Below are 10118 nucleotides of genomic sequence, written 5' to 3' on the forward strand. Positions count from 1 at the left end.
ACTCTGAGAGCGGCCGTGAGCCAGGAGCCGTGAAGCCAGGAGGTGAGCGAGAGAGCGAGCCCCCCCAAGGGCCACATGTTTGTTTTTTTATACCAACTCTGGCTGCTTAACTCCACCCTCAGGTCCCTGCCACCTTCCCTTTGGTGGTGATGGGATTTGTCTTTCCCAATGTCCTGATGGCTTTGGTCTGGAGTGGGGGTGGAGTCCACAAAGCCTCTATGGGATTAGCTCAGAACATCCTTTCCCCCTAACATGCCCTCCATGGAGTGTCATGCCCGCTTATCTTGGGATCTTTCTTAGAGGGCAGTCAGCTCATATTGGTTGGCCTCACCATACTCAAATAACAGCAAAACCTCTACCTTAACGCAGTGGCATACTGGAGTAGAGATGGCTCAACTGAGAGATTTTAGAAATCAAAAGGACGCGGTGACTAAATGAATCCTGGGCATGGGAGAGAAAGATATCTAGACTTCTAGCCTGCAAGCAGGTAGAAATTGTAGTTAACACACAGTATTTGTGACACTTAAGGTCCTAATCTAAACACTTTATTTATATTAACTCTCAATTCTCTTTAAAATTCTGATTATTACTCACATTTCACAGAGTTGAAGCAGAGACCCAGAGAAGCTAAGTTATCTGCTGTGGCAAGGACTAGCTAACTGCTAACCATCCTGTCTCTTCAGCTTCCTGGGAAGACAGCAGGGTTGCATTTCCTGGTCTTCCTTAAGGTAGATGTGGACAAGTGAAGGGGTTCTGGTTACTAGAACATAGCGGGGAGTGGTAAGCAGCATGGCTGGGCCAGGTTCACAAAACCCTCCCTTGTACCATTCAGCCTGTGAGCTCTTCCCTTTCTGAATTAATGAATGGATATTGGAAGCCTTCTATTGAAGACGATGGGGACACGAAATAGATGGAGTTGGGTCCCTAAATCAAGAGACAACTGACTATTTAAATAAAATAACAAATTGTAAATATTTTAGTTTTTGATGCCCAAGAGGCAGAATTAGGATATTATATAGCTCCTTCCATAACCACTAAAAATGTGGCCATTGAAAATGATAAAAACCATTCTTAGATCATTAGTTGTATAGAAAATTTGTAGTTGGGCCTCCCCTGGTGGCACAGCGGTTGAGCACTGGGCTGCAAGGCTGCCCGCAGCCTCTGCAGCGCCGGTTCGTTCCCCGGCTGCCAGTGAGGGTCCCACAAAAAAAAAAAAAAAAGAAAAAAAAGAAAATTTGTAGTACGTTAACCCTTACTCTAAATTATTGCTTAAAGGAAAATCATCTGGTAATGTGAAAACCTTTCCATGAATGAATACAAGATTGTTTGTAGGGCCTCCATGGTGGCGCAAGAAGTTAAGCACAGTGCTATGAAGCTATCCGCAGCCTCTGCAGAACGAGTTTGATCCCCAGCGGGACAGGGAGATTCCCACATGGCGCAGCAGACCTCTCCTGTCTCGCCTGCTGTTCCCCTCAACAGTGTATTTCAGTCAGTCTGCCTGTTCTGTTCCCCGCTCTGTCTCTGGTGAATCCTCTCATCCCCGCACCTCTGGCCTCTCCCCCAGTTCTTGTATGCATAAATAAATAAATCTTTTTTTAAAAAAAAGATTGTATATCAGATCACTGAAATTTGGGGGCCATTTGTTCTAGCATTTAGTGCCTCCCATAACAAACCCATAACCGCACAGCAACGAAGTAGCAAAACCCAACTTTAAGCCCATCTGCTCACTAACACAATTCTACCTCTTTAGAAAGCGGACAAGAATACAGCAAGGGATGGGAAGGGGTAGGGGAGACTCATGTTATTCTTATTGTCATCCCCATTCTAACCTCAAATTAGAAGGAAGTATACAGAAACAAGGGGTAAGGGTTCTACTTTCAATATCTGTGCCACTGAAAACCCACTGGATACCCAATTTTAATAATAATAATAAAAACTCATTGGGTGATGTTCAAAATAGGAACCAGTTCCCTATTTTGCGTGTTTCCCAAGGAAAATTTCTAATCACTCCAATTCGACCAGCTACCTGCTCAGCAGCATCTCCAAAGCCAGAGTCCATTCAGACGCAGCACACTGCATTTCTGCTGGAAGGAGGGGGAAGGGAGAGACATGGAAAGCCTGATTCTGGGATCATTCCCTACTTTCCAATATCTACATCTCTTGGAGATTTCCAGCATCTTATTTAAAACGACTCAGGAAACAAAAGATTTGTCTAGGAGCTTGACACAAAGTGGAAATGAAAGGGTGGAATTCGGTATAGACTTTCCTGAGCATAGACTTTCCTGAGCATGGCCACATGCAAAATGTTAGATGATGGATAATGTATTTAAAAAAACAGGTATAAATTTGGAAAGGAGTAAATGGACTTTCTAAAATGCTGCTACTCTTGCTCCTTCTTGCCATCTTTCCCCATGAAGTAGGATTTGTTTACATTGATGTTTATAGTTACTAGTTGGCCTCAAAATAGATATTTGAATTCTGAGATCTCACTCATTGATGAAGAATGTGCAAAGAAGGTTTCTGTGGTGATGCTTGTATCTTTAAATTGAGGGTGCAGCAGATTAATCTGTCCTGTATCTCATGAAAATAAAAGGATGATTAATGTGGCAACACAGGTTGTGAGGAAAGAAGACTATGTATTCAGTTTGGAATTTCCTGTTTTTATTGTTTTTTTTTTTAGTTCAGGAAGGTAGGAAAGAAAGTTTTTAACTTATAATGGCCCAATGTTATAAAGACAAACAAATAATGATCTCTGACTATATAAATTGCCCTATTTGTGAAAACTCCATTATTGACTTTTTGTGGTTTAGTTCTTGAGTGCTAAATTCTAGAAATGCAATATACAGTAAAAGTTGTCTTACATAATGCAACTAGATATATTGGTTGGTTAATATTTTAAAAATCAAAAAAATAATTAAAATGAATATATACATAGATTAACTATTCTCTCTTGACTTAAAAGTTTAAGATGCCCATACATTTACCATCTTTTAGTGCAATATAATGTACCATCTTCCTTTGGCTATGCGTCTCTGACTGGAGGTCCAAAAATGTAGCTTAGAGAAAGTCCAACCATAATGTAATGTTTAGATTTCAATTTTACTTTACTTGAGGAGGAGTGAGAATTTAAACATATCCAAGTATCGATTGGAGGACACAATCAATTTTTATATCATTTTTCTGAGTTTTTACAGTTTTATCACCCACACATATAAGTCAATGACATTTCTTAATGCCTCGTCTTTATTAAGTCTTTCCAAACAGTGAACTTGTACTTCATAGATATAAGTACTCTTTCTTTTTACACTCAGATTTCATAGATCTGTAGTGGATTAAATCATGTAATTTCACAAATCCACATAATATGCATAGTACTAGTTTGGTATTAAATGCAACTGCATAGAATTCAACAGGTGATAGCAAAAATGTGCATATACACATTTTTCTGAAACAGTCAAGTCTTTTCCTTGGCTTGTGAAGGGAATGAAAAAATACAATTACTCTTATGAGTCTGTTAGATAAAGGTCAATTTTGAGGTCTTTGAATGTGAATGTAAAGGCATGTTCACATGTTTATGTTTTACAAATCCATGGTGCTATAATTACATAAGTGTGTATAAGCATGGTGCCAGTGAGACTGCATAGAAATAATAATGGTCTTGGTGTCTGACTTGAACTTGATCATTTTAGTAATAGTGGAAAGACAATAGTAATCAAGTTGTTATTGCCATCATTATTTTTATACTGACTTAACTAGTAGTAGTTTTAGTACACAATGAGTGTATGTATGTGTCAGCAATAATTTTCAGACTATATTCAGCATAAATTTGTAGAAACTGTCAGATGCATTGCAATATTTTCTTTCTTTCTTTATTTATTTATTTATGCATACAGGAGCTGAGGTACAGGCCAGAGATGCGGGGGGTGAGAGGATTCACCAGAGAGAGAGTGGGGACCAGAACAGGCATACTGACTGAAACACACTGCTGAGGGGAGCAGCAGGTGAGACAGGATAGGTCTGCTGCGCCATATGGTTTCTCCCTGGCCGGCCGGGGATCGAACTCATGCTGCAGAGGCTGCAGATTGCTTCATAGTGCGGTGCTTAACCCCTTGCACCACCAGGTAGGCCCACATTGCAATATTTTCTCAGAAATAAAACCCAACATGTTTTGATTCTAGGATATTGAAATGAACTTTTAAGAATAAGTGAGTAAATTTCTGTCTGGTGCAATATTTCTGTTCATCTTTATTCTCCCCAGATTCAAACAAAGCAGTGGTTCTCATCTGTGGAATAGCACATCCACCCATCTACCCCCAGAGCATATTTAAAATATGGGAGATTTTTGATTGACACTCTGATTGCAGGGGGCCACTGACATTTAATGGGCAGAGTTCTGGGATGCTGAATTCCCAGAAATATGGCACACAGTATTGCACAACTTTCTAATGCCATCCCATGATAATACATAATTTCTGATAGCCTGATTGAATTGTAACTGGGCTTGAATTGAATTGGGAAACATACCATGGTCCATCCCTTCACAAATAAGGTACCATAAAAATAGTAAGCCCTAATGTCCAATGACATCAAATATGTGTAATGAATTAGTTTCTCTCCTATGTATGTAGATGTACAGTATTTTCTTATGAGACTGGAAAAAAAATCTTGACTCAAATCATTCTCTGATGGGCTTAATTCTTCCTGGAAAAGACTATATGTCTTAATTTTCTATCTAAGATGCAGTTACTTTGATTTTCTTTAAATTTATTTTTTAATTTTCTTTAATTTTCTAGTTTGTTGCAGCTGAATATCACTTGATATATAATCTTACTGTTCCAGGAATATAAGAGAGTTATAAAATGTGTTTGGAGATAAATTGTGTGTCCTTGGTGGTGGTGAGTATTCTTCAAAGGAAGAAATTCCCAGTATGGTTTGGCCTTTAGAACACTGGGAAAAGAAAAAGGAGAAACACTTTCCCCCAGGTCCCTCTCTAAAGAGACAGTGTGGTAGCTCAAATAGAGGGGGTGATATCCATCTATTTCTTCCCTTTCTTATTGTGGGAAAAGGAATGGCAGAACTCTTTTAGACTTCAAGACAAAATCCCTGGGTTGATGATTTCTTTTGTTTCTATCCTGTTTACATACATGTAGTAAAGCTATAAAGCAAAGTGGGGTGTCCAAGGACCAGGGGCAGACAACTCTCTTTGGCTAACATCTACTTCCTGTACAAAAGCTGTAGGATGAATTAGGGTGCTTCTTAAAGCCCATTCATGTGTTTTTCCCCAAACACCTGTTGGAGAGTATCTAGACTGCAGAAGGAGGTGGAGACCCCATATCAGTCCTGAGGATGTGGTGGCTTCTCCATCTTAGCTTTTGACAGAGATTTGCAGCAGCAGGAGGAAGAGATACCTGTTGGGAGTTTATCTACCCCATCATAAATATCCTGCCTTAGCCATTATTATTTGGTTAAGTTTCAAGGTCCAAAACTCAACAGAAAGGGAAGTGGTGGATAGGACTGCATCAGCAAAATCTTTAACTGGAATTTAATAAGAAACCCTGAACTCAAGCTCTATGATGGCAGATGTTTGTTTGGATTTGTTTTGTTGCACTATTTTTTCCTAGTACCAAGAGCAGAGCCTGGCATATGATAAGAGCTCAGTATTTGTCAAATGAATGAATGCATATAGAATATGTGGTGCAATTGTGCTGAAGGCAAGTCTGTAGCCTTTCAAGCTAGGATATCTAGCTTGAAACAAGGAACTACTAACCATGTGTTGTTGGTAAAATTTAAATTAGATATAAATAAATAAACTTTAATTACACTCATCACATTTTAAGTGTTCCATAACCAAAAGTAGCTAGAGGTGATTTTGTTGGAAAATATAGAACATTTTATCATTGCACAAAGTTCTGTTGAACAGTGACTAGAGCTCAGCTGCCTACTCTTCCATTTGCTAGCAGTGTAAACTAAGAAAATTATTTCCTCAGTTTGTGACTACTAAGTGAGTGAGTAGATAAAAGCACTTAACATGGGGTCAAAACATAATTCTTTCTGGTCATTATCAGTTAAAAATATGTTTCTATTGGGATGTTATCCCAACACAAGGGGCTGGGTTCCCAGATCATGCCCAAAGTGGGTGCATAGTTTTTCTTACATAGTACAACAATAAGAGAATAAATCTAAAGGCATCACTTACTCTCAAATCATTAAAAAGAATATTCCCAGAATAGAAGGTTGCTATTTTATAATCAAGACTCAAGACTGAGTCTCCCTAAAGGCAGATATCATGACAAAGGGATTCTCCTGGACCCTGCCCTTCCTGGAGCTGGGCACTTGACTATAAATGGGCAACACCTATGATGCCACCTTCCGCCGGCTTTGATAAGCAGATCAAGTGGTCAAAGTGCTTTCTGTTTCATATGTGCAAATATTCAACACAGTTATTCAGGCAATCCCTGCTGTTGGAGGACCTGTTTCACTTTTTCTCTCATTATTCACAAAATTTCTGGAACTTTTCATTTTGCTGTGGGAACTTGATATTTTATGACACTTTAGACATTTCTGGTAGAAACATCTTTGTTTTAAAATATTTTATTGGGCCTCCCCTGTGGCGCAGCTGGTTGAGCGCTGCACTGTGAAGCTGTCCACAGCCTCTGCAATGCAGGTTCGATTCCAGCCGGCCAGGGAGAAACCCACATGGCGCGGCAGACCTCTCCCGGAGGGTGAGAGGATTCACCAGGGGCAAAGTGGGGAGCAGAACAGGCAGAAGGCAGACTGAGTGAAATACACTGTTGAGCGGAGCAACAGGTGAGACAGGAAAGGTCTGCCGCGCCATGTGGGACCCTCGCCCGCCGGCCGGCCAGGATCGAACCCGAGGAAGTTGCGGACAGCCTCACAGGGCCGCGCTCAACCTGCTGTAAAACCGGGGAGGCCCAAATCTTTAAAAAATAATAAATAAAAATAAAATATTTTATCTATTGACATGATCTTTATTGAATTAATACATTATATCATTCATCATTCTAGTTTTTTGTTGAATTGAAATTTTATTCACATCAAATGATAATCATTCAAATTGCATTTCAGTAAGATAACAAAGCTTGAAATCTTCTTGAGGTATAAAATGTTTCAGAGATCTGTAGTTGAATTGAAAATATGTTTTAAGTGTTGAGTAAATGGAGAGGAAATCTGATTATTGTTGTTTCATTTTGATGACCAACATATATTTCTGAATGTCATCCTACTTGTTGCCAAGCGATGGGTATACACATAAAATGATCTATAGAAAATTCTGGAAATTTGAGCACTGCTTAATGCCAAATAAATACTGACTGTCATTTTCCCTGTTCTTCAGCGCAGTGACTGCATGGCCAAGCCTGGTTTGCTAATGTATGTATGATTAAGCAGAACTTTCTTTACACTCAGAAATCCGTGGAATATTTTCATGCTCTATATGATGCTAAATGACCCCTGAGGGATGGGGGTAGGGGGTTTGTACTGTGGCAAAGTAGATGCAGCCATATTTACTAAACCCAAGGCAGAAATGGGCTTTGTGTTTCATGTATTGCTCTGATTCATTCAATCCTAACGTTTTCACTGAAATACTTAATTAATGAGAACAGTTTAAAAAAATCAGCACCTGTTCTTCAAGCAAAATTTTAAGAGAAACTTTAAATGTATAGCACAATTAAGTGGAAATTGGGAGATCTTGATATTAACTTGGTTCCTCAGTGAACCACCAATTTCTCCTTATAAACTTAACTTCTCTAAACCATAGGTTTTTTTTTTTTTTTAAACATTTTTTTTTATTTTTTTATAGAGGCATGTTTTTATTTATTTATTTATTTGTTTGCTTGTTTATACATGCACTGGGTACAGTCAGAAGCGCGGGAGGGTGAGAGAATTCACCAGAGCCAGAGCGAGGAGCAGAGCAGGCAGAAGCGAAGTACACTGCTGAGGGGAGCAGCGGGCGGCAGGAGAGGTCTGCGCGCCATGCGGGACCCTCCTCCGGTGGCCGGGGAGCAGCCGGGGATCGAACCGGCGCTGCAGAGGCCGCGGGCAGCTTCGCAACCCAGCGCTCAACCGCTGCGCCACCGGGGAGGCCCTAAACCATAGGTTTTGAAAAGATGTTTGCAAATCACAAGTTAGTTTAGTTTTCTTTAGCTAATCACTTAATATTCTCTAGCTGGTTGTCTAATAATAAAGTGGCTATGATGTTACTTTAGGAAATGCCATAGTTTTGTAATTCCACATATAGAGATGGCCTTTTTTTCTCAAAATATGATGTTCTTAAGGTTTTATTTCTAGAAATTATCTTGGAGAACTTATGAAAATCAAGTTTCCAAAAAAATTCACAAATTTATGTACAGCGAGGGTTCAGCATACAAGCTGTGCTGTCATCTGAAATATGTCTTCATGGCTGGCACCCAAGCTCTCTGTCCTCAAAGGGAAGTCCCCAAACTTCCTCTCCTACTCTCCACATGCCCTGAGTGATTGCATTCAATTCAGAACTCTCAGCTATGACTAAGTGACAAGAACGGACAAACCAGTCTCCACCTAATTTGGGACTATCTTGTTGGGAGACTGAACTCATTCTGAATCACTCACATACTATAGGTGATAAAAATTTCTCTGTTGAATGAATAAATCAATATGTTGTTTCAAGTAAATCAATATATGTGAATCACTTAGCTCATTTTATCTGAATCTAGTACAGATCTACTCTCTTTCCATTGCCCAAGTGAAAAACACCTGCATCTTTATTTCCTCCATTTTTTTTAAAAGATTTTTTTATTTACATAAAAACTGGGGTACAGTCAGAGGCGTGGGAGGGTGAGAGAATTCACCAGAGACAAGTGGGGAGCAGAATAGGCAGACGGATGGAAGATACTGCTGAAGGGAGAAGCGGGTGAGACAGGTGAAGTCTGTCGCACCATGTGAGTATCTCCCTGGCTGGCCGAGAATCGAACCCCGGCTGCAGAGGCTGCGGACAGCTTCACAGCATGGCGTTCAACCCTCTGCGCCACCGGGGAGGCCCTATTTCCTCCATTTCGTTCATCACTGACACCAAATCAGTTAATCAGTTGCTAGCTATTATCAATTCTTCATTAAGTTAAACTCTCCAGGCCTCTTATCATCTGTTTGAATTGTTGCTGGCACAGTCTTGGGGCCCAAAGTTCCTGCTGGCAAAGCTAAAATGTAGAGTAAAGCAGGGGGCCTCTTACCAGGACAAAAGTCTTGGCATGAGGATATCTGCTGAAAACCCGCAGGCAGACATTATGGCCAGATTAGCATAACCAGCTAGAGCACCTTGACAGGAAATTAAGTGTAAACAGGGATTAGAGATAGGATGTCTTGACCAGCAGGAACTTTGGGCTCCAAGACTACATCCCAAGAACAAGGGTGACTGGGGAACCCACAAATGGCATGCCACTTCCTCACTTCTATCCTTCCTGGGCTCCCCATTGCTTATAGAGCCAGAACTGAGTTTCTTAATCTGGATTAGGAAATTGGGCTTTGTTGTGCCTTGTTAACTTAACCACATACCCCCTCGTCACATACACAGGGAACCGGCTACCTCTTGTTTTTTCCCCATCACTCTTTACATGTCTTGGATTATCTAACATGTCCTTCCCCATTTCTTTTATCTCCTGCTACTTCTAGAATGTAAACTCCATGAAGTCAAGGACATTAATGCTCCATGCAATACTATACACCTACCAGATCTGTGTCCTACTGTAGGTGAGGAAAATTTATCTGTTTAATAACTAAATCAATATATTGTTTCAAATAAATCAGTATATCTGTTTCAGGCTGACTCTGTGATGAAGCCTGCCCTATCCACCTTCCAGTCTCACCAGGGTAATTGCTCTTTCCTTTGCTATTACAAAATGCACCTAATGTGCCATTATTTTAGCCCTAACATCATATTATACATATTCACTCACATATAGGCCATGTCTATTTAATTGAGATCCTTGCTGAGTTTCTTGTTCAGCCTAAATGCCCAGCATGGTACCAAGTTCATAGTAGGCACCTAAAAACTATTTTGTGTAGAAGTGTGATGGAGGAAAGAATAAGAAGATCCTAAAGGAGGCATCACAAGACTAAAACCTGAC

Source organism: Talpa occidentalis, unplaced genomic scaffold (genome assembly GCF_014898055.3).
Source record: "Talpa occidentalis isolate TD23 unplaced genomic scaffold, MPIMG_talOcc4v2.1 talOcc4.2, whole genome shotgun sequence".
NCBI lineage: Eukaryota > Metazoa > Chordata > Mammalia > Eulipotyphla > Talpidae > Talpa > Talpa occidentalis.